We start from the raw sequence: 24,569 nt of genomic DNA on the forward strand, positions 1-24,569 counted from the left end.
AGAGGCTGTCATTGAAACCTTGGCACAGCCACTGCCTGCTACAGACACGACACATTTGCTGAGCTGATGTTCATGGTCCTTTGACATTTGTCCTTTTTTATTGTCTTCTTTGAACTAGGTGATGTTAGACTGAAAGCATATGTTGGCTGCTTGTACAAGGAAAATCATGACCAACCAGCACATATAAATTACAGCTGGTCTTGTTACTTCTTATTAATAAGAACAAATTTAAGAGGATGTGGTTTATGCTCTCCCTGACAAGGGTCTTACATCGTGTCTGTCTCCAGAGCAGGCTTTGGAGCTTAGGAGTTTTGTATTTCTGCTCTTCCATGATGTAACCTGGCCCATCTGCTAAGTTCAGTCTGCATCACAAGCTTAGCAGGAGTTACTGTGGAGAAAGCAGAGTATGAATGATGAAAAGGAGCCTTGACCAGCTAAGCTGCAAAGGCATTTGACAAAAAAAGTCTGTGTCACTGTCACAGTAATTAATACTGAAGAGCATTTTGGTGCCATGAATATTGTACTTAAGGAATTATATCAGCATGTTAAAAATGCATCATGAGAGGGCACATTTCATTTGACTTAGTTTCAAAAAGGAGCAAGTAATAATACAATTACATAAAACCATGCCAGCAGGGAAAATCATCCTTTCTTCTCTTAGATTGCTGTAACCAGACTCTTTCAATTATAGAGATCTCAAGAATGTGTGCGTTTGTTAAATTTAAGCTTATCAAGACTCCAACAATATTGCCCAGTGTTGCCAACTAATTACCAGGTGGTCTCAACAGAAAAGAGAAGGCTTTCTAAAAATAGCATGCTGAACTAAAGGTGTGACCACATCTTTTGTACAGTGTGCAGCTCTGGTCCTCAAAGCCAGAGAAAGATCCATTAGAACTACAAAAAAAATGTTGCTAAAAAGGTGGGAACGTTGCTTGCAATTATAAAAATGCTTTATTAGAAAAGGGCTATACCTGTGCTAGTAAATGAAATGAATCTGAGCACAGGTAGCCCAGCCCAGCTTTCTTGTGCATAGTTAAACCCTTCATCTGCCACAAAACAGGAGGGTCTGCTCCCTGCTGCCTCCCAGCAATCCCTGTTTGGTTCTGTCCTGGGGAAGGTGTAGCAACTTCATTGCTGGAGAGTTTAGAGGTTAAAAAAAATAGGTTAAAAAACATCAGGAATAGTTGAGCTCTACCTGAACCTGCCCTGGGACTGGGACTCAGTATCTTTCTTCCAGCTCTGGCGCTTTCAGTTCTGTTGGTTTATAAATATAACACTTTTTGCCCTCAGACGTGCTACAATTTTTCCAGGCACTTTTCAAGTCTTACCTTTAACTCTCTTCTGAAGTGGCTGCAGGAGGTGGTGAAGTAATCCTTATTCATAACAATCTTTGTATTGTCTGTCTGCACACAATGTCCCTTGGGATCCAGCCCTGGGATTGGATGTGTACTAGACGTGACTATTTCAGCTATCACCTTTCTATATAAGCTGTAGGATGCTGCTCTGCTCTTCCTTTCATTTGATGGCGTCATCTGTCCTATTCTTCCAGCTTTTTTGTTTATGTTTGCAGAATGTTCCTTGGTTCTGAACTAAATAGAGAGGTCACTGATGGAAACCCTGAATCTGAAACACTGGGAAGTGAGAGAAAATCTCTGCCTGGCTTTGAGGTACAACTTCTGGGTATGTTATGAAATTGGCCTTCATTTTTGTGCCTGTGACAAGGGACACTACCCTGGAAGCACAGGGACATTGGCTGCTCTGCATACATCAGCTCCTGGCTCCATCTCCAGTGACCTGTACCCCAAGCAGTCGTTTGCACCAGGATGTACTCGAGTTTTACATCCACTCCATGCAGTTATTGATCTTCAGAGGGCAAAGAGCAGCAGGGAGATGGGAGGAGAGGGCAAGTGACACCAGGGGACAAAGCTGCCGTCTGGGGACTGAGATCCCAGGAGAATAAATGTTCCAACTGAGCTTTGTGCTCTTTCCCACTGAGTGTTAGATGCCAAGTCTGATTAATTCAGCCTTCTCTTGCTTTGTCATCGAAACCTTCATCGTGGTCTAAATTAATGAAAAACATGTTTCTTTTACCAACAAATTGATTTGATTTTCTTTGATAAATTATGAGTTATCATAAAAGAAGAAGCACTTTGTGTGCCTGGTGACAACTTCCTTTGAGGTAGAGCATATTAATCTACATCCCGCATTTGCTTTGAAGTCAGAACAAAATCTCGACTTGTGATGTGTATGCATGAAAAAGAGACAGACAGCAAGCTCAGTTCTGTTCTGCTACATCTGTGTAAATCCAGATCAATGCCAAGGCTGCAACCAGGATAAGGATCGGGTCTAGTATGCTATCTCCATGTATACCCCATGCTTGATAGGAAGCAAGGGACAGGAAAGGGAGAAGTGAAAATTCCCCATTTTGCCCGAATGTCATCTCACCAGTGAATGGTGTGTTGACCGAGGGATGATCTTGCACATTAAAGGTAATATTGTGTATCTATATAGAATGGCTTAAAGTGAACCAGTAATAAAAAAAGTCAGAGGAAACAGTTATGGTGGTAAATATCAGGGTGACACAGACAAAATAAGTCAAAATGTTTTTTACTGACACAGCGTCAGGAAGATGTAGAGCTTGTTTCTCCACTTGTACCAGTTTTACAGCCACATAACTCACTGGATGGCAACAGAATAATCCTTGATTTGTGCTAGTTCAAGAGGGTCAAGCCATTACCCAGATTCTTAGTCCAGCCCTCTAATTTCCTTCTGCCTCTTTCCCAAATCTGCCATTATGAAGCCTGTGAGTCTCCTGCTCCAACACCTTCAGCACTGAGGGACTGGATATCTGCAGGAAGATCCTCCTGCCCTGTGTCAGCATCCACGAGAAAGGAGTCAGATCCTATGTGTGGTTGTCAACATCCCTTTGAACAACAACCTTGTTCAAAGGCAGTCTGCATAATGCTGAGTGTAATGCTGTAGCCCATGGAAAAGTAAAGAAAGGGTTACAGTGGAAGGGAGATGTCTGACCTTTTGTTCACCATTCATCACTTCTCTTCCTCTGGTCTCCTCTCTTTTTGGCCAAAGTATGGACCTCATTATTGCCCTTGAATGTGGGTATATATGGAGTAATGTGGCTTAAAATTTTTACTTTGCACACATAATCTAAGCACACCTTGGTAAAGGAAAGGTATTGGGTAGGAAGAGGTTAATATAGAGAGAGTAATGGATCAGAAAAAGAAATCACAGGCATCTGTGCTCAGATAACATGGGAAAACCACAGAATAAAATAAAGAGGTGGTGAAATCATTGGAAAAGACTGGTTTTATTATCATCATTGTTGGAGTCTGCACCACAGCCTGTAATGCCCAAAACCACAGAAGCAGCTGGTCCAGTCCTAGTGGGAGAGCTCCCTGCACTCAGTGTGCTGGGGATGTGCTCTGCAAAGGATGGGGACAGCGTACCCCATCCAGCACTGGGCCACTGGGGCAGGTTGCCCAGGACCTATTCCAGCTGAGTTTTTAGTATCTCCAAATGAGACCACACAGTCTCTGACAACCTGTTTCAGTGCTTGACCACCCTCACTGTAAAAAAGATTTTATTTCATTTAAATGGAATTGTACATATTTCAATTTATGCCCATTGCCTTTTGTCCTGTCCCTGGACAGCACTGAATAGAATCTGGTTCCATCCTCTTTACGCCCCCACATTAGGTATTTATCCACTTGTTCTTCATGTGTTTGGAAAAGGCTTCCAAGAAGATTTGCTCCATCATCATGCCAAGGATCAAGGTAGGGCTGACTGGACTGTATTGAAGACCTTAGTGACATTTGCTTTCTTCCAGAGCTCAGGAACCACTCCCAGTTGCCATGGCCTTCCAAAAATAATTTAGAGTGACATTTGGCCAGGTCTTTCAGCGCTCCTGGGTGCACACCACAAGGTTCCAGGGACTTCTGTATATTCAGATATTTCAAGTATAACCTAACCTGATCCTACTGTACCGAGGGCAACTCTCCTTGCTCCATACTTTGATACAGGGTTCTGCGATTCCTAAAGGCAAGTCTTATCAGTGAAGACAAGAAAAAGACAACATTCAGCCACAAAAAACCAAGGCAGCCTCTCATCTTTTTTACCTTGTAAATAATTGCAAGAAATGGTGTTTAAACTGAGATGAAACAATGTAGAATGTAGAGGCCAGGCAGTGTAGTGTCTGAAGAGGACTCTAATGCAGCTCAGTCCTTCCTACTGTTCATGTGATTGCCAAATAAATGGTTTTTTTACTGGAATAGCAGCCTGTTTGACCTATCAAGTATGTTACAACCACTAATGCCACAGTTTACTCTTGTGTGTTTTCCTTACAAGCCTATAAATACTGTAGAGTCTTGCTTATAAATACTCTCTTAATTACACAAAAGGCTCTTGGGATATTCAAATGGCTTCCCTTTAAACACATCTGGCTGAAGAATCTGAGGTGCTTCTCAGTGGGTGATAGTAAGTGAAACAACCAGAAAGGAAAATATGCAATCTGGATGGGTTTGGATCTATTTCAACAATTATTTTAGAGTGTGTTGTATATAAGGGATCATTTACATCTGTACAGTCCTTGGCTTTTCTTTAAAAAAAAAAGCTTTTTTTTTTTCCTTCTGTGGAGGCAGGGTGAGAGGGGAAAGAATTGTTTCTGAATCTTATCAAGAAATAAAATAACACAAAGTACATTTTACGAAAGAAGAGGCACACTGTGCCTTTTTTTTTTCCACTGGCCTACAGCCTAAGGGAAACATTCACTGGCAAATATAAAACTTGTTCAAAACCCTTTGGAGAAGCAGACTATTATTAAATTATTTATTTTATCTTTGAAGTGTTTCCATTTTTATACTGTTAAGGATTTCTCTGTAAAAGCCGGGTGCCTGAGAATATTTGGCCTGTAGTGATCTTTGAAACATAAGCCACTCTTTTTTTCCATCTCTGTCTTTTCTTCTCCCCCACTCTCTCCGTCCCAGTTTCTTCCTAAAATGAATGAGGATCTGTCTATGGCAGAGAGTCTGTACTCATTGGGGAAATTTAAGGAGATCTTAGTAGCTGGAAACAACTAGACCTTAGTTCGCACTGTTTGCTCAAATTTTTTTTTAGGAGAAGCAAACATGGCAGAATCAGAAAGGGTGGGAGACATATTCAAATGCTCTCGGGCACTTATTAAAATGTTATGTAATTAAATGTTAAGATCATGCCTGTAGCAGTGTCTTTTGAAATAACTGTACTAGCTGGGCCTCCTGAAACCAGCACAGGAAAATAATTCATTTAAAAGGTTATTGGCCATTGAGGCATATGCCTTGGGGACCTAATTTAATGGGAGAACTCCCATTGACTTGCGTGGGCTTGGAGAGGGCCTGCTGTTGTTTCCCAACATGATCCTTGCAGGCTTGGAGGACAAAGAAATTGCGTAGCCATATGAGGAGCACAGAGCTTCGTGTCAGGGTGAGGTGCTGGTGTGACCCTGAGGGGGGTGGCAGCAGAGCTGGGGGGTCTGAGCCTCCATGGGTGGTGGGTACAGGGCGCAGGAAGGATGCTCTGCTGGATGCTGGATGCAGCACTGCTGCCAGCAGGAGCTGCACTACTCGAAGACACAGGGACCATCATTGTCTCTGCAGGATTCCTTACTGGATAGCAGAAAGAGGGAACAAAATACACAGGCTGGCATGGGAGAAATGTGTTTTTTAAAACAGCATGACAGGGCTTTCTTTTCAGTGTTGGTTTCCCAGTTATTCCAAGGAGGGTAACTCTGTTCTTGCTGCTACAGGTTCAGGGAGCAGAAAGGGTCTGAGTGTTGGGGGAAATGGATGCAGAGGTGCAGCCTGGGCACTGTGAGCTCCTGTGTGTCAGCAGCTCCATCCCTCAGTGTGGGATGTCCCATGCTGAGAGGGAAGCGTGGAGTTGTGTGTGTGGAGGAATTAAATAGCAAAAAGGATGTGTTCTCCCATCAGTGGGATGAGGACTGCATGTGTAAGAGGGCATTTCTCTGCATCTGGGTTAAAGCTGAGCTCAGCAGTGAGGAGTAGGAAGGGTAGGGCAGGTCTCAGTAGCTGATGAGGCTGTCGGTGCTGCTTCCCACAGTGGTAATATCCCAGTTAGTACGAACCCATAACACTCAATGACGATCACGAGGAATTCCTAGCTCCCAAGATTGCTGGTAGTGAGATGTTTTCCCTTTGACCAGGTCTCTGATTAGAGGGCACAGCTAAAATCCATTGCAAGCACGTACACAAAGCTCCATTTGTTTTGCTGGACTTTATTTCACAAGGGAGGGCTTCTGTGCCTGTCTGTATTGTCTTGTGACACCTCCTTTGCTGTCTTACCTGCATATGATGGTTAGGTAAATGAATCTCTTCTTTCTGGGGAATAATGGGCATCTTTCCTTAGTGCAGTCTGGGTGGCAGTGGGTCTTCCCACACTTTTATCACCCAGCATATTGCTTGTCATTAGAAATCTGCTCATCTTTGCTTCATTTCTAAGGTTGTTTAAGTGTACATGGTGCAAATGCCTTCAGGGGCTGCCGCTGCTCCCACACCTCTCCTTTTACAAAATATTTGAAACTTAATATGCTGGAAGGTTGTCTTGTGGAGGGGAACTCTGCTGCTACAAATTTAAAATCACCCTTCCATGATTTCTAGTGTCAGGTCTCTGCAAGGCCAGATCAGACACCTCTACAGACCTGAGTCTGGGCAGCCACATACCTTCCATGAACTTGCAGGAAAGGGACAAGATAATTGTGGGAAGACTAACCACTTGATCTGACAGAGCAATTCCTGATATGGGGTGAATCTCTGAATAGTTCTGAACAACTGGTAAGCCCCTACCAAAGCAATTCTCTATGCCATAGGGTATTTTAGATCCAGAACTTTGACCCCAAAGCCAGAAGTGGTGTGTCATCAATCCATGGCCTAAGCTTGCTTCAGGATCCCTGGTATGATGGGAAAGCATAATAATTTTGATGCCAAGATGTCCACATTTTTTGTGAAATTACTCAAGTGAGTGCAAATAATGATTATAGGACTCAAAAGAAATATCAGAATATTAATAATTGAGAAGTTGCTGTTGTTCTGTGTAGCCAGAACAACAGGCTAGATCTTGGTTCCGGGGAAATCAGTGGAAGCCAATGAAACCACATTTTAGCTGTCAAAAGGGCCAACTTTGGAAGGGCCCCACTAAAATCAAAGGAATTGTGTGTGTCTGGGAGCATCCCTGAGGCAACTGCTTCTGCTAGACTGAAGGATTTGCAGAACAGGGTACAAGGAGAGAAGGAAAGACATTTTCCTTGTGTACAACAGAAAAATCAGATCCAACAAACATTATTTTTATGTTCCCTGAACAACACTGTAGGTTTTTTTCAGTTTTTTAACATTTTCATCTACTGCTTGCAAAGCCCTACACTCCGGCTCCTTCTTAGCAGATGGAAATTGGAGGGGAAGAGAAAAAAAAAAGGCTGCATGTGCTGGCATATCCATATGGCATTCAAGTGAGAAATCACTTGGAACATGGGGCCTCGTGTGGGGTCACAGCCTCCATACGTTCCTTGATGGGTGCAAAGGGTCCTGAAACTTGTTGCTGCTGTAGCAGCGAGGGAATGGATTTGGTGCAGCACAGGCTGAAAATTCCTGACAGAGATGGAGGGGAAGGCAAGAGATATGAACGTCCCCCAAGGTGTTTTGCTGCCTACCTGTCCCCAAAATCCCGGGCACCACTGGGAAGGCAGGCTTCTGAGTGATTTGCAGCCTCTCGCTGTAAAACGATAATTGCATCAGAGCAAATATACACCGACCAGCTTTATCATGTGTAATAAACTCCATCTGAGCAAAACCCTCTCCAGCAAGGAGGATCTGCAGAGGATGCTGCAAGCCATGTGGGGAGGGTTTCAGTGCTGCAGGAGGCTCATGTGGGCTTTCTGCCTCTCCAGGAGGACGTGTGAGGACTGCACGTGCTACGGCAGAGCACGAACGGATAAAAGAGGTGTTTGTGCATTGTTCTGAGAGGCTCAGTGTCTGCTTGAGTCATCTGAGCAGCTCTCTGTTGAAAGACTGGCTTCAAGCAGGATCTTTTCCCTTATCCCTTCCGTTACCTAAACCTGTTCTGAAGTTATCTGGTACATCCATTTTTGGGTTCTCCTTGACTTCAGCGGGACTGGCATCAGCCCTGTGTACTGTGTCTGTCTGTGATTCTCCTCTCTGTTTACATAACTGTCTTATGTGTTTATTTTCCCTAGTACCCACCACTGCAGTGTATAAGGCAGGAATCATCCTCGACAATGCCAATTTCTTTTGGCTTCTTTCCTGTGCGTGTTTGTCTTTGCACTTTTCCTCCAAAGTTGTGGCTGGGATTCTCAGTTATCCTGCACTGTTGCTCTGACTCTGCTGAGATGAGGGGTCTCCCGCCAGCTTCACTGGGAGCAGACTCAGCAGGGCTGAGTTCTCCTGGGTATCCTGCCTTATCCTGCATCAGAAACAGCGTGGAGTTGCTGTGTATCCTCCAACAAACAAAAGGTGATTGGCTGTGACTTTCCCAGAAAATCAGAAGGGCTTCAGACACCCTTTCCTACCTGTCCAGGCCTAAGTCTTACTTGTTACATGTCTAATTAGGAGTTAAAATGGAGGAGATGGAAATAGTTTTTTAGGAAAAGAATATCATATGCAAAATGGAAACTAGCTGTATTCAAAACTTATTCAGAATTATATATAGAGATGTGGAATCAGAATCCTTACACACACACACACACACACACACATACATATATATATATATACATACATATAAAAAATCAGATAAATTCAGAATCAAGGCAATGTGTTCTTGTAGCAATAAAACAAGAGATAACCACATCTAAATGCAGCTAACACTCATTAATCTGTTGTGGACTGGAAGTCCAAGAAGTCAGTCATTATGCATGGACAGTTTTATACCAGGCATGAGTATTGCTTGGCATGGGTCCTTCTTTAATTGCATTATACAAACATAACAGAAAATTGACCCAAAGGGGGAAAACAATTTTATCCTTAGAACACTCTTCTGACTAAGTACAGAGCTTTTAATTAAATTCCCTATACAAAGTGACTGCCTGTCTCTCATGTTGAGCCTAATTGATATCAAAGCCATCCTTAGAATCAATATTTTTTTCTGGAAAAAAAGAGCAAATACCCTCTCCACCCCAACAGAATTCAATAAATAATTTGATAGTACTTGACTCCTAACTGTAATCTTTGTCTCATTTGAGCAGAATATAAAGTGAAAATTTGTCCCCACTGCCCCCCAGCATCCCCATTGCATCACAAATCAGGTGCCACAAAATGTCACTATTCCTCCTCAGCAGGTCTGCTGTTTCCATTTATTTTGGCACCCCACGCTGAGTAAGGGAGGAATTTGAAACCTTCAAGTGGCAACACATTTATGCAGCTTTTGTTACCTATTTTATATTTTTCACTTATTTATGATTACAGTTGCAATTGGATCCCATTAGAAGTCTCAGGAAGATCAAAGGCTTGTTAGAGCAGGCAGTAGACAAACCCACACTCCTCCAAGGCTGCTGGGGAGGGTTTGCAGTGCACTGTACCCCAGCTGCAAACCCCTAAGCAGGTGCCTAACTCTACTCCTCTAAAAAAGGTGTGCAAGATGGGACCTCATTTTGCGATGACAAACACCCAAACCAAAGACCAGGTCTTGTTCCTCTTGTTCCTTTGCTTTCTCCTCTCCTTCATCTCTCCTTCGTGCTTTATGCAGGGACTCTGTCAATCTATCTCATCAGAGCTGGCGTGAGAGTTGGTACCCTTTGCCAGGAGCAGCTTATAAAACCGATGGAAAAGAGAAAGAAAACTAAGCTAAATAATAGGGTGGTTGGTTTTGAGTTTTTTTATAATTATTCAGCCAGATTTAGTGAAGTGTGGAGCTGAAAGCCTGGTATTGATTATTGCCCCACCAAAAAGATGGTCTAACCATAAGTCAAAGCAGAGTCACCATGTGCAGTCCTTCTGCAAGGTCTGTTCCTGATAAAAGCAGGAATAATCTCTGCAGAAACCATTGCCTAGCAAGGGAGCACGGACTTGAAAGCTCAGCCCCAATCTCCAGTTTCTCTCTGTAATGTCTCTCTGTTGATATTGGCCCTCGGGGACTCTTGCTACAAGCACAATTTTCTTTCAAGAGCGTATGCTAATCGTGGCATTAGGGGTGTATTTATGATCTCTGGCTGACTGTGGCAGGTAGGATTGGGAGGGAAGTGATACTGAGTCTGCAGACAGATCACACTCATAAAGCATGATTTTGTGCTTCCCCTGCACCGTGACACCCTGAAGCACGGGGGATTAGCATAAAGAGAAACCCGCCCCAGTGTTATTGGAATAAAATTTCATCCACAATCCAGGCAGCCGAGCCACCTCCATGGACCTGGCAGAGTGTTTGTGTATCAGAATAACCACCTAAGAGCTGCTTTTCCTAGGCAGACAGCAAGGCAGCCTGCTGTCCTGGGGTTTGGGAAAGGAGCAAGGCTGGGGGAAGGCTGGTGGCATGGAAAGATTATTTAATTTTACTTCATTGTGCCCAGTCCTTTATTCTAAGAAAACATCAAAGTTTATTTTGCTTCCAAAGGGGTTCTGTACCTTCCCACCAAGTCCAAGTCAGAAGCAAAACCCGCTGGTTGCAAAAGGACATGGGAGCCAGCTAGCCCTCCTGAAACATCTCCTTTTGGGGGGTTTCTCTTTAGGGTCTGCATCCCACAGCCTTTTTAAAGCTTTGCTGCTGTCTTTGTCAGATGAACATGACCAGAGCGCCATGTGAGGGTGTTTGTGCATGTCTGAGACCGCAGCTGCTGGAGAGGAGCGGAGCCAGTGCCCGCCGCCGCGCACAGAGGGCCCTTGTAGCCGGTGTATGTTCAAACCCACCACCATCCCTCACCCAACACAAACTTGTTTCAGCCACACGCAATACAAATAAAATGTTTAGCAAAGGCTGGCCGTACGTCTGAATGCCAGGGGAAAGTGAGAAGGGCTGGAAATAAATATTGACGTGGAGGTGTCAAGGCTCGCGGGAAGTCAGGGGGATGTGTCGCTGTTTTATAGGCTCTGCTAAATGATCAGAGCCTGACTCTGCTCCCGGCTGCCGGGGTGTAAATCTGAAATAACTCTGCTGATGCTAGAGTTACACCACCTCAAAACTGCTGTGCATGAGCCTCTGTCCAGCGGGGCTGAGTATTTCAATGCTGTCAGGAAGACCTAGACCCCCCCCCTTACCATTAATATTTATGCAGTACTCCTCAGGCGTCTTTGGAAGAGCCACCATAAAATTTCTGTTGCTGTAGGGAGAGCCCTGAAAGAACAATTTGCAGGCAGTTATCGTCATTATTAGACATGGTAATTGAATTAGTAGTTATTTAATTATTATTATTGGTGTAATAAATACTCCTTGCCCTCCTTGGTCCTTCAAAATGAAGCCTGAGGAAATCCCAGTAAGTGGGAAGAGATCCTTTTGGAGACACTCTATTAGGAAAACACTGCATTGAAGGAAGAACCAGAGGCAATATCCACACCCACCCAGCAGGCAATTTCTGCATACTCTAAAATATCACAGAAGATGGCACTTACAGAGGTGTGTTTTGATGCAGGGAGGAGTTACACCGGGAGCCAAAATTGCTGATTTATGTGTATGCATATATATTGTGTTTTTCTTCATTGAATATATGGCACAGAGCTCCCCAGTGTAACCAGTTAACTTTTCCAGGGACAAGTTGCTTGGAGTTAAGAGAAACATTTATTTCCTGATGGAGGCTGTGTGGTGACAACACAGCCTGTGAGGGAAAGCAGGTGGAAAGAGGGGTCCATCTTGGCCAGTCTTTTAACACAAGCCCAAGAGATAAGTGTTTGCAGTGCAGCATGCCAAAGCCATGTGGGGAGATTTGTCTCCTACCCAAGCTAATGATGGAGCAATGTCACCATATGTGTGGTTAGCTTCCAGCAGCTCCTCACTTTTCCAGCATGAATGGAGGGTGACAGATTGTATATTAGACAAATTACTCTTCTCTTGAAAGCAGCCGTCTCAGTGATAACCAAGTGCCTTCTTCACTCTCTCTTCACTGAACAATTTCTGCCCCGTCATTCAAAGCGTTCTGCAATAAAAAGGTGGTTGGTGAGCAAGGCTCACAGTGCTGCTCCTTATCTCCCAGCCAGTGCTTCCCGAGGCTATGCCTGGACCAGTGACCACAGCAGGCTGCCACCCATCCTCCCATCTTCCTGCCAACTGGCACGGCCATGCTGGCATCCACATGGGCAAACACTCTTCTTCTGAAAAGAAAGGGAGGCCACATCCCAGCTGTCTGCTGAGAGCAGCCCTGCAAGTTCCAGCTAGGTGTGGAGGGACAGTGCCCACGTCTCCTGGAAGGGATTTCAGCCAGGCTGTGGACCTGTGTCTAGCCTGGGATGGGTGATGGGGGGCATCTCCAGACATTGCAGGTTGGATTAGTTTCGTCATCTTGGGGCTGCTCCCAGGAAAGTCTCCAAAGAAGCAGATCCATCAGCACTGTGGGAAGGTGATGGGGAATTGATGCCCTCAAGGGAAGCCTTAGCGGTTGGCTCAGACAGCAAATTCAGTAGTTGCCCTGGGGGCAAGAACTGGAAGGCAAACAAGCTCCTTAAAAACATCATGTCCCTGGGAACACTTTGGCAGAGAAGAACTTTTTTCACTGTTTTCAGCTTTCAGAGACAGATGGTGGTTCCCCTTGCAAGCTCAAAATTTTAAGGCCTTTTAGATATTAAAGACTGATCTCAGTTGTCTGTTGAACCCTGAGTTTCCACTGGTCATTGCCTGTGGAGACTGCATGAGGGTCACCCAGCTGCTGATGACAACTGTCCTGTGAAGAAGCCCCCTCTTGGGCTGCCCTCCTTTGAGGACAAACCTGTAGGTCCTATCAGCCAGATGTTGTCAGGGGTCTGGTGCTCCATGTTACCCTCTGGTCGTCTGCATTTGCTTTTGGCTCACATCATCCAGCACATCTTCCAGTCACCACCCAAGCCCTCATTCTTGAGTTTTCTCTTTGCCTATCACTTCTGCCCTTCTCTTTGCCCCCTCCTGAAGCTCATGCTGCTGCTCGCTGACATCACTGTGGACAGTGCATTGTCCTCTAATGGATACATGTCGAACTCCTCCATCCACTGGAATTTTTGGTAAGATCCTTAGACCAATTAATGAGGCAGGAGACTTGCTAGCCACATCCAGATCTCTTTATATTCCCTGTTTCCCTCGAATCAAAATAAAATACCTTTCTTTTTTTCTTTTTTTTTAATAGCACAGACATGGGACTGGATCTTCCAGCTATTTTTATGAAGAGGCACAGGAAATCTGTGCCAGTATGAACTCTGGTTCCTTCATGTCCATGAATGCTTTAATTGGCTTCAGAGTTAGGAATGCATTAACAAAGCTGATTTCTGTGATTCCACGCATCTGGATTTCAGGGTGGGTTTTGTTTTTTTTTAGCTTGCCTAATCCTGCTTAAAGTCTTAAGATTTATTTGTATGTTTATAAGATGCAGCTTTTCTCATTATATGTATGTTACAGTCACCATTAAAGTAATACAAACAAAAGGAAAAACAGAATGGACTTGCAAGCAGCTGATAATTAATTACAGAGGACTTTTGAAAGGGTGGCTTAGCATCTTAAGCAATTCCTTTTGCTGCCGGATACATGGGCTTGTTTTATAAACTACAATCAATCTGCCATTGGGGGGGAAACTGCAAAATGAACTTAGTCATCTGAGCTCATTTTCAGTTTCAAAAACCGAAAAGCTTTGGAGTATAAAGTACCCTCTTCTTTTAATGTCAGTAAATAAGTTGATTTGTTTATATGGTTTTTGATACAAGTAAACTGCTTGCCATTTAAATAAGTCCAATCAGCTGTGAAAATTGACATTTTTAACCATAAAATCAGACTTCATCCTACCATGATATTAAATATTAAGGAATCACTTAAAGGACAGTATACATTTCAGAAACCTGCCTGGAGAGATGAATGCCAATTTCTGCCATTCAGAAGTATGTACGAAAAAAAGGCCCCTTGGCTGGAGGCCTGCTGCTCTGTAAAAGCCACTTTACAGACTTATTCCAACATGGTAAATCATCACTGCTCTAAGGAGACATTCAAGCTTCACATTCAGCCCTTGCGTGGCAAAAACAAATCCTCAAAGAGGGTGGATGGAAAAAGGGCATTGTGTGCTGATGCTGTCCCTGATGGCATGTCCAAGGCTGTGGGCGGCTCAGGCAGGGCTCAGCATCCTCTGCTCCCTGGAGCCAGACGTTTTGCAAGCCTGGGGGGCATCTGCCTGCCGGTGGAAGTGAGCACCGGAATTTCTAGCTCCCCTCGCTCATCCATGTAGCTGCACTTGCAAGCGGCACTTGGAAATGGGACATTCCTACTGTTTTCAAGACTTCAGAGGTCTGCACATACTCCTCTGCCCCCCACATTCTTTATTTTTTTTCCTTTCCTTTTTTCCCCTGTCTCAATCAAATTTTGGGGACAAAAACACCCCATGCTGATTCTGACCAGGCTTACAACTGACACAGCTCTTCACAGCTCAACACCCCTGATGTCCTGCCTGTGCCAAAGGGTTCTCATTGTGTGAGGGGTTTCCTTCTGAATAGGACAAAGCAAAACAGCAAAGCGCTAGGATTACTGGGCTGCTGAAGGAAGACAATGGGGAAACAAAACTCAGGCCAGAGAGACATTTATTTTTTGGAGGGGGATGGCTGCCCTTACACAATCCCTTTTAAAGCTCTGTGAAGTTTCTCTAACACAATCCAGTCCCGCAGCCAGGCAGAAATCCAGCACGTTCAAAACCTTTTCATTCCATCTTTAATGTAAAAAATGTGCCCTCGTTTACTACTGCAAATGGCAAGGGTGTTTAAGGTATAGGAAGTTTTAAGGGCAGGCTTTGGGGTGTCTCTGCTTGAGCACCTCTGGATGTTTCAAGCACAGAATGATGATGGCAGTCAGCTCTTTCCATGCTGACAAGCTGATGCCGAAATCCGAGTGGGTACAGGTTTCAGTGATCTGCTGCCTGCTGACTGAGCACATCTCTCTCATTCCTTGTCCCATGCTGGCTCATTTTTGCCTTCCCACCTAGATTTTGGCTCTATTTCCCCACAAATCACCTGAGGTTTTCTTCAGCTGGGGACAAGGAGAGGGTACATTTCCCTCTTTCTGGCTGTGGTAGGGATTTGTATCCACAGTGGGGTGAAAAGGGGGTGTTAATTCTGGGGGTGATAGGAGTGCTGTTAGGATCAGGGTTTGCTGGCTGTTGGGGATTCAGGCTGTGACTGAATTTTTCCCATATTTTCTCTGGATTACCCCTCCTACGCTGGAAGCTGACTTTGTACCCGTCCAGGAGCATTGAATGCTGTCTCACTTGTCACAAGTGCTGGGTATGAGCCCCCCACATGAGCCCAAGGGATTAATTTCCTCTTAGCTTCCTATATGCCAAGCTGTGACTCTCTCCCTGCCCTGGGCATAATGGGAAAAATGCTGGAGAGAGAGCACTAACTCATCCCGTGGGGCTGCTTGCTATAGGGCTAGCTCTTGGCACTCTTTTGTTCCCCTACAAAGGCGTGTGGGATGGGGGAAGCCAATCCCATCCTAAGTAAACAAATGCTCTGAGTTAAATTTTTTAAATGGAGTCATAAATAAAGAACTATCATTGGAGAAATCCCCAAAGACACTGGTTTTGCTAAGGTTTTTTTTAATGTTGGCAGCTTCAGCAACTTTTGCAGAGATGTCAGAGTAAATAGCCTGTGATCCTACAGCATCTTATAAAAGTCTTTAACAACAAGAAGATTTTTATGCTTTCATATTATATATGTTCCTAATAGTCATTCTGTTCATGTCTCCTTATTTTATGTAGTGTAGAAAAAAATAATAATCCCTATCTGCAGTGTATCTCAGAAAGTCTTTAGCAATTTCTGACTTAAGAAAGAAAGAACTAGATGCCTTTTGGACAGAAGATGATCCGGATTTTCTGGAATTTGGAATATCCCATAGCGTCTGCACCAGCCATAAAAGGGGAGGGAGGGGAAAAGAGGTTTATTCTGTTTAACTTAGCAAAAAGAAATTTCCTTGAGACTTAATCATACTGTGCAGGTAAATTTCCTGATACACTATTAGAAGGCTCTTTCATCTTGCAGATTAAAGGCTACCTGGGGAAGCTGTTGCACAGTGAGGTAAAGGGTGCAACAACTCTCCTGGCTCAGTAAGTACAAGGAGGCCCATTTCACTTTCTTCATGAGTAGAATTACTACAAGCAGCATTAGTACTGTGTGCTATATACTTACAGCTTGTATTTGGGATAGGGGTGTTTTCCCCCCAACAGAGAAAAATCAAAACCATGATGAAATACAGTAGTTGAAAGCTGAATATCTCAAAATTCAACCTAAAAATGAGCATACACACATAACCATAGGCATTTTTAGCTCCTGGAACAACTTACCTAAATTCCCCATCATCTGACAGCTTTAAATCAAGTCTGGATGTGTTCCTAGAAAATACACTAAATTAGCTAAAAGTCAAGAGTCTGATTCGTGATTCCCATAGGGAGAGTCTGCAGTCTACGTTATGAGGGAGGTGAGACCAAATGGGCAGAATGGTCTTAGAGATGCTGAAGCCAAAGAACAACATGTTCCACACTGCTCTCAACCAATTGCATTTCCCTGCAGAGGGACTGACTTCATAAAGCTTGTTTATTTCCTTGCGGTATCAATCCCTTTTTCCAGAGTTGAGTTCCTTCACCAAGGCTGGCAAGAAACTTTTGGGCTTAGGGTAAATGCAGGTTATCTGGAACTGCTGATCCCATTTTCTGCACAGGTCCAGCTTGAGGGGTAGGTGCTGCCAAGAGGTGCCCACTTCTTCAAACCACAGTTCCGTATAATTGCAGGAGCTGTGCTGGCTGTGCTTGGGGACAACTCAAGCTTTGCCTCTAGTGGAGCTACCTCCAGTCCTCTCTGAAAAGGGTCTTTCTCTTTTCCTTTCCATGTTTGCAAATGATCACCAGAAGCTCAGTGTTTCCTTTAATGCTGTAAGTAGCCAGACTGCTGCTTCCATGACTGTGTTTGGCCTGTTCAATATTTTCAACATTTCTTCCACGGATCTCTCTTGTCTTCATTTCAGGCTGTTATCAAATCCACGCAAACTCACAATGGAGATACTTACAACACCTTTCAATGAGGTAGGAATCATTCCAGCTCCAGTTGCATCTGGTTTTGCTGCAAAGGCATGTCCTTTATACTGTCCCTACGCAGATAACCTTGGAGACGTTGTTAAGGCAGAGAAGGAGTGTGGAAAGAGTGCCTCTACCAAATCGGGAGCAGCGACTGCAACTGAGATGGAGGCCTAATGAGCTTGGGCAGATCTCCATGCTCCTGCGGGTACTGGAGGCTTGATTAAAGCCAGGGCACCAATGTGGTGCTGCATAGTCAAGCCAGACCATTTGGAAGAAGATCTGGAATCTCCCATCACTCCACATGTCCATCTTATAGCGTTCATAAGATGGTCTAAAGAGGGTGAAGCCTGGGCCAAAGTGTGGTTGCCAGTGGACACACATTACAAGGGACAGAGAGTTTTCAGTACAAGTCCCTAGTACTACAAGAACCACTTCATGTTAGGGTGACCAAAAAGGCTTCTCCCAGGATGCATTGTTATGTTAATCTACCCCAGTTTGGATTCCCCAGCTGGCTGTCAGCCTCTACCCCTCATCATTCCCCCAGAGTTCCCCATTGGTCCCCATTCCATAGTCCTGCCTTTTCCCTGCCCCCAGATAAAACTGAGCTTTGGGATCATGTTTGTATTTGCCTCTGCAACCTTCGGCAGCGTAGCAGCAATAAATGCTCCTGCCAGAACGCACCCAAATGCCCTTCTGGACTCTTTGCTGCTGACTGTGATACTGAACCCACTCATGCTTATATGGGTGCATGGGGGACCCCACAGAGCCGGGCAGAGACAGTGTTACCAGAGGAATGCCATCCTAGAAATCAAGATAATTTCTTAACAAGGCAATCTCTTACACCATGGAATGATTTCCAGTGGCAGCTCTAATACTTTGATTTTTGTTTCCAGGTCTAGATTTAAATGCCCCGAGATAGGATATGACCATCCAAAAGGCAACCTCCAGCTCCACTTCCATTGAGACCATGAACAGAAAAATGGTGATGGATTTGCCATCCTGAGTAATTCTGAGGCCATTCCTGGCAGATGGCAATGGACCTGTTCTGCAGGACTTTACCCAGATACCACCCTCCCCACTCCACAGCTTATGACTGCTACCAGCTACTGAGTGAGACACATTTCTCAAGCGAGCTGAACAAAGTTCTTCAAATCTTCTGCTGAGGAAGTCATTGTTCCGCCAGGATGTAACAAGGGGTCATTTAGATTATCCTGTTCATATCTGTGCTAGCCATGCTAGTTTGGTATCCAAGTGCACTTAAAGTATTAAGAGATCTTTTTGTGCAAACAGCAGGGTTACATACAGAGGGTTTTAAGTGCGTCTAAAATCTCTGCAGACAAATTTATATCTTTAGTGCCCAGAGCTTCAGGAATTATCTTGGTGGTTATAGTGTCTTTGAAGCGCAGAACATCCTGGATACCAAAAGCAAAAGGCAAGTACCAACTGGAAATAGATGGAATTAGGGTTGCTTGGTTGTGTAGAGATGTGAAGCGAGGCTGGGTTCAGACAAGGACCTTCTTCTTGGATCGTGATTTTCTTGTTTACACAGTTCTGCATTAGCACTTTCTGATCCAGCAAATCTGTTGCAGCTAAGCCACATGTGAGCCTGCTTATAGTGGTTGGTAAAAAAAGAACTGGGAGTTCAACAGTAACCAAAGGCACAGATATCCCTTGCCACTCCCAGAACTGAGGAATATGAAGCTGGAGCAATACACTGCGGACCCAAACTTACGTTCCCTGGACAAAGTACCTTTTGTATATCGTAGTTCTAAAAGTTACAGTTGGCAGATCACGGAAACCCCAGTGGGTCTGTAAAAATCACAGATCTTCTTAAAGGGCCTTTGAAGAAAGCAGAAACAAATAGGGTGAATATGCGTTGACTTCCTGAATTGTCTCCTTTCTGTTTATCAGAACCCACACCCTGTCTCATTCCCTTTATGCTCTTTCTACATCAAATGGCTGAATATCTACTGAGTAAATCTGTCATTATGACCTTACTTACCTTTTAGACCAACTTTCCTGTTGGATGCAACTTGTGGGATCCTAATTTTGCAGACCTAAGGTAACTTGGGTAATTTGTGTTGATATGAACCAAAGCTTGTGCATTTTGAAATGTTGCAATCAAATAATCCCATCTGTACTTGGGAGTCTGTAGCAGGCTGTCTTACTGTTGTCTTTTTGCAGTAATTATGGAACTGCCTTGGTATGGAACTGCATTTTGTCTGAGCTAAAGCTTAGTCCCCATGGGTTTCAGCTCCCTTCTGAGATGAGATTTGTAAACTCTGTGGAAAAATCTGTATTTTGCTTTTTAATGATTTCTAAGAAGACTGACCTCTAAGTGACCACATTTCCTACTGTTTGCAAAACATCTCCAGTCTTCTATATTTCAATATCCCTGTAAGCTTTCAAGCTGAGAGGAAGGTATTTTTATCTGTAGCTCTTCCCTGATTTTTGGGCATTTCCTTTTTTTGTTAAGTACAGGAAGACCAAGAGAAGATTGCTTCTCCATCCTCATCTTCTTCTCTTCATCCTCCAATTCAAGCTCTGCCCAAACTCCTGATAATGAAATGTGGTGTTGTCTGGTTTCTTCCTGCACAGCATTTAAGTGGGATACAATGAAACCTTCATCAACATGAACAATTAAAATTAAATTTCCCTGCTGCTTATTTCTACTGTACTTTTAAAGTATAAGCAAAGAATTTTTTTACAAACCAGATTTACAAGGATCTGGGTTTGAGATCTGAATACAGGTTAATAATGGTTTTCTAAATGCTAGTCTCCTCCTCCTGTAACTGGTGAGGTTTGCTTAGTAGTTCTGAAAAATCAGATCCATTGCTAAAATGTGCTGCCAGACAGAATTTGATATCTATTGTTAAAGTTCATTAGACTGAAGCCAAAAAAAAAAATCCCCGTCTTGTTTGGTGCAAAGCTCGTTTTCCCCTGAGTGCCTTTGGCTATGAATTCTGCATATTCTAATTTTAAAGTATCATTCATTTTCTATTTGGTGATAAATGCTTTCCTGTGTAAGAGTCTTTTGATTGCTCTGCTAATTAAAGTGGATAGTTTCCTTTTATGTTAGGTGGCTGGGCTTCTGGGTAACTGCAGTTTGCAGGGAACAGCCAAGGTTACATGACAGTGTTTATTACCTTTGCTCTCATCACTGATGGGTACATGTTCTGCAGCTCCAAGTTCTCAGTAAGAAAATGAATTAAGAAAATGAGGAATTTGTCATTTTGGAAGCTTCTTGGTCTTCCTTTCCTAGAAATGGCTTTTTATCTCTTTGCTTTCCCAGCTTTATTACACTTTGAGAAAGTTTTCATGACTTAAATGGCACAGAGACAGAAGTGGGAATGGAACTTCCATGTTGTTCTTTTTTTTTCCTTCTGAGCCTGTTCTGGTCAGCATAGATACTTGTGACAGAGGCACATGAAAGTGCTTGGGAACTCACTCTTTTTGTGAATGCTGTTTTAGTTGCCAAATGACACTGTGCCTTCTCTTCTGCACAAATCCCTCTCTCTTGATCTGAAGAATGCAGGGGACTTGATATGAAATATTAGAGAAAACACCTGAAAAAGCAGAACACAAAGTGAATATCTATGTCCAGTCAGGACAATCTCTTCAGAGGAAAACCTCTGTGGGTGGAGATCCAGCAACCACACAGGTTTTTCTTCCAGGCTGGATTTCTTCTGTGATGGAGGGTGGCCTCGAAATCTGACAAAGGGCACTATGATAATCAAAGAGAACTACTGTATAAGCAAAACTCTTTCCAGTGAATGGGACTTATCGAATGCACAACAAAAGATTCAGGGAAAGATGGGCAATATTTGGGGTCTTTCTGGAAGGCTGTTACCCAGATTTTCAGGTGTGTGTTCCTGCAGGTCTGTAACTGTGATGGTGTGTCTGTGTCGAGTGTGCACAGGGTTTAAGAGTGCTGTTAAAATGTGCCACTGGGATATTTAGCTGCTTTCACACTGTCAAGGTGACCAGGAATTCTGCTGATGGTATGCAAGTGTTCTTGGTGAGCGGGAAGGCTCCTGTTGGTTTTCAAGTCTATATAAGAGGGTGTTCAGAAATTATATGGTGTGGGAAGGGATACAGACCTTAAAGGCCACCTCCAGAGCCAGTGGCTAAAGGGATCTTAGACTCAACAGTATCAAAACTAATGGACCAAAATTTTGGTTTAATCTTACATCATAATGACAGTTCTTAAGGAAGCTCTGCCAATTTTCTTCGAGACAAATTTGGAGATATCTAGAAACCTAGATTGACTGTTCTTTTCTGAATGCTCATTATCCCTTTCAGACCCCAGTTTCCCCTGAGTAGGGGCAGAAATTGTCAACCTTGCATGTCACTTCAGCAAGGGAAAGCTACCATGGGTGCAACATCTGTGGATAGGGGAGCTTGTTTCAGACAAGCAGCAGGAGCCATAAACAGAAAACTGTGTAACAGCACCCTTTTCAGACTGCATGGGAACAGAGGAAACCCAAACTGAAACTCTTTAGATTTGAATGTTTTGATCCTCACAGGACTTCAGATAACCTGAGCTGTGAACAATTAAATCACCCTCCCAAACTAAACAGACTTTTGAGATTAAGAGTTTGAAAGGCAACGTGTCCTCCATGTCTTCTGGTTATGATGTGAGGGAAAAAATAAATATAAAAATAATTTTTCCCAGTTATTGGAGATGTAGCTCTCTGCCTGCCCAGGTTAAGGTGCTGGGTTGCAAGGTGATATCAGGAACCTTCCCCTTTGTACCTCCAGCAGCAGACTGCATGTCAGATTGTGTTAAATATAAAGCTACACCATGCACACTGTTTTTACTTGTGAGCAGTAACCAGGATTTTCCTTTTATAACCCAGACAGTACATATTGTCTATATGATTTCCCCAGAACCATCTCTCCTGTTCTCCCTGAGGCAGAGCCACTGTGTGAATCACCAGCAGGATTAAAGCAGCTGCTGTAGTCTTCATGTTCTCCACTTCTACAGATCTGCCCCTTCTTTAGGAACAGAAACAAAGAGCTCAGACCTCAGGAACCTGCACAACACAGCCTCCAGTCTTGTTTACACAGTGTTTCCCATTTCTAGGAGCTGAAAGAAAGCCATTACCTCTACCTGCAGGGATGCTAGCACCTTTAAACAGGAGGGATCATGACTCTTATTCCAAGTTTTGTATCTGCAATTGCAGTGATAGATGAACGTTACTACATCTTCAAAGCCAGGACTTTCTCAGGCGGGTGCCTTTGAAATTCCCCTCCTTACACATTTGGGGATGGAGCTCAGGATTTTGCCTTTGGACCATCCCTACCCACCAGCTGTCATTGTTGAACAATGAGTCTGACTTTTTGTGCCCTGTTCTGAAACCTCTCTTAAAACATGGAGGGACCCAGGGGAAAAAAACACACTGCAACAGACACGAGTCCAACGCCCTTTCACTCCGTCTGCAAGGGCTGTAACAAGCTGCCATTCATTACCAGGCAGTCTAACATGGAAAACAAATGTTGATCATTTTCCAGGTATCCTCTTGTGGGCAGGGTGCTGTCTGCTCTGTGGAGGTTAATTTGCTATTTTAGAAGTGCCACTTCAGGGTAATATGCTGCTAATAGGTAGCCAGCAGGTCCTGAAAACAAATATTCAACTGAATAATCCTAGAAAGCGGAATATTATATCTGCTTATATATTATCTAAAATGTATCTCTGGATATTATGGAGTCCCCATGAATCCTCCTAATAATGCCTTTTAAGCCTGGCTGCATTGGTTTGCCGCAGTCGTAACTCCAGAGCCCCTGTAGAGCTCATGTGGATCACGGGACTTGTTTAACAGATGGTTTCATTCAGGAGCTGGATAAGAGGAGCTGCTTGTTAGGCTCAGGGCAAGCATCTGCAGGAGGATTTTTTGAGTGTTCAGGTAGCCTTCCAGCTCAGCACATCTCTGTCTGAGGCAGCAAGGTTAGGCATGGGAGAAGAGAGTCAGGCCAAAACTCTGCCACCAACATATACATGAGAGGCTGTTGCAGACTCTGTGGGGAGTGCTGCTCTCCAAGTCTTCAGTCAGGGTTAGAAGTCCCTTTCTTTGATTTCCTGATTTTGTTATTGGATGACTAATGTGAAGTCTAGGAGAAACATTTTATTATTCCCTATTTCATTTTAGCATAGCTGAGATCTGCAGCCTGGTATGTTTGTTCTGAGTGACTGAGCCCCATTGGGTAGAGCCATTACAATCATCTGCGGTTCTGCTGAAGCCAGAAAAGCTGGACTTGCACAAACCAGGTCCAAGATTTCTTGGTCTTGTAATGACCAAGTGAGGGGTCCCCATGGGAATTGCACCGACCATCACTGAGATTTTCAACGGAGGTTGCATGAAGATTTTTGGTCTATTCCTGCCTTGGGAAGTCACAGGTTCATAAAAGGCTTAGGTTGGAGGAGACCTTAAAGATCATTTAGTTCCAGCCCCTCTGGAGTTGGCAGAGACACCTTCCACTATCCCACGTTAGTCAGAGCCCTGTCCAGCCTGGCCTTAAACACTTCCAGGAATGGGACACATACAGCTTCTCTGGGAAACCCCTGCCCGGTCCTCACCACCCTCACAGGAAAGAGTTGAACTTACCTTGATGCAGGTGTGCCCTTACCTCCTCCAGTTCTGGTAACCACTGGCAATGAAAGCCATTCTGGGGATTTTGCCTCCTCTATGAGAAGATAAATTCATTGTCAGAACCACAGCTATGTGTTTGTGATCAAGGGGAAAGAGGTCTCATCGACTTTGATGAACACTGGTTTGTGTTTCCTACCACGCAGACCCGAGAGGTAAAAGGCAAGTTCTGGAAGAAGTGATGTTTGATGTTCATGTTGCATCAGGAATTGCTCATTATGGCATGCAGAACAAAGTGAGCTGGATGATTTTCCACTTTTTCTATAGGATTTTTGGTGACACCCTTGTTAAAGGTCAGAGAGACCCCTGAAATGCATTGCTGTCCCTATGAACAACACCATGAGGAGCAGGTGAGTTTGCTACACCAGGAGTGCAGCTGTAAAGAATTTCAAATCAATATAGGTCTAATCTAACTTGAACTGAGCTTTAGGGATTAATTAAATCTTAATTACAGATCAAACCACACAGCCACAGTTATTTCTAAATTCAGAGGATGAACATTCGTGTGAGTGCTGGAAACTAAATATCACCTTTTTGCATTACTGTTATTAAACAGTGCACATTCATAACCTTTTCAGTTGTAAATTATTAATGTGTGTAGTTATACTTTTAATTAAGACAAACTCTTAGGGACACGTTCTACTACTGTTATTTACCTTGGGCCCTTTTCCATCAGGAGTTCTCTTAACTTC

At 43.8% G+C, this 24,569-nt stretch overlaps 1 long non-coding RNA gene across 1 annotated transcript; it reads right to left on the reverse strand.

Moving 5' to 3' along the window:
- Positions 1-8,961: 8,961 nt before the first annotated feature.
- LOC121671880 lies at positions 8,962-23,701 on the reverse strand. Its single transcript, XR_006018652.1, has 4 exons — positions 20,679-23,701; positions 18,981-19,069; positions 11,268-11,343; positions 8,962-9,827 (listed from the first exon to the last, which is right to left on the reverse strand). It is a non-coding gene; the product is annotated as an uncharacterized LOC121671880 (long non-coding RNA).
- Positions 23,702-24,569: the final 868 nt, after the last annotated feature.

This window comes from Corvus kubaryi, unplaced genomic scaffold (assembly GCF_017639235.1).
Source record: "Corvus kubaryi isolate FWS band 111438036 unplaced genomic scaffold, C.kubaryi_AGA036_p1.0 37398, whole genome shotgun sequence".
Taxonomy (NCBI): Eukaryota; Metazoa; Chordata; class Aves; order Passeriformes; family Corvidae; genus Corvus; species Corvus kubaryi.